The sequence below is a fragment of the Corvus brachyrhynchos genome, unplaced genomic scaffold (assembly GCF_000691975.1).
Source record: "Corvus brachyrhynchos isolate BGI_N302 unplaced genomic scaffold, ASM69197v1 scaffold323, whole genome shotgun sequence".
NCBI classification, from domain to species: Eukaryota; Metazoa; Chordata; class Aves; order Passeriformes; family Corvidae; genus Corvus; species Corvus brachyrhynchos.
The window spans coordinates 13,681-14,066 of NW_008237253.1; positions in this window are offsets into that span (position 1 = coordinate 13,681).

Here is a 386-nt window from a genome sequence, read left to right on the forward strand (position 1 = left end):
GCTGCTCGCACTGCAGCGTCTGCGACAACTGCGTGGAGGTGAGCAGCTGCCGGGGCCTCCGCCAGCCCCGCGCGGGGCAGGGAGCCCCGGGAGCACCCCCTCACCGTGCCCCGTCCCCGGCAGGAGTTCGACCACCACTGCCCCTGGGTCAACAACTGCATCGGGCGGCGCAACTACCGCTACTTCTTCCTCTTCCTGCTGTCGCTCACCACGCACATCATGGGCGTCTTCGGCTTCGGGCTGCTCTACGTCCTGTACCAGGTGGAGGAGCTCTCCGGTGTCCGCATGGCCGTCACGTATCCTCCGGGCAGCGGGAGCGGGCGGGGGGCGTCGGTGGGGTCTGGGGGCGGCACGGTGCCGGGCGGGGCTGTGGCTGCTCCTTAGCT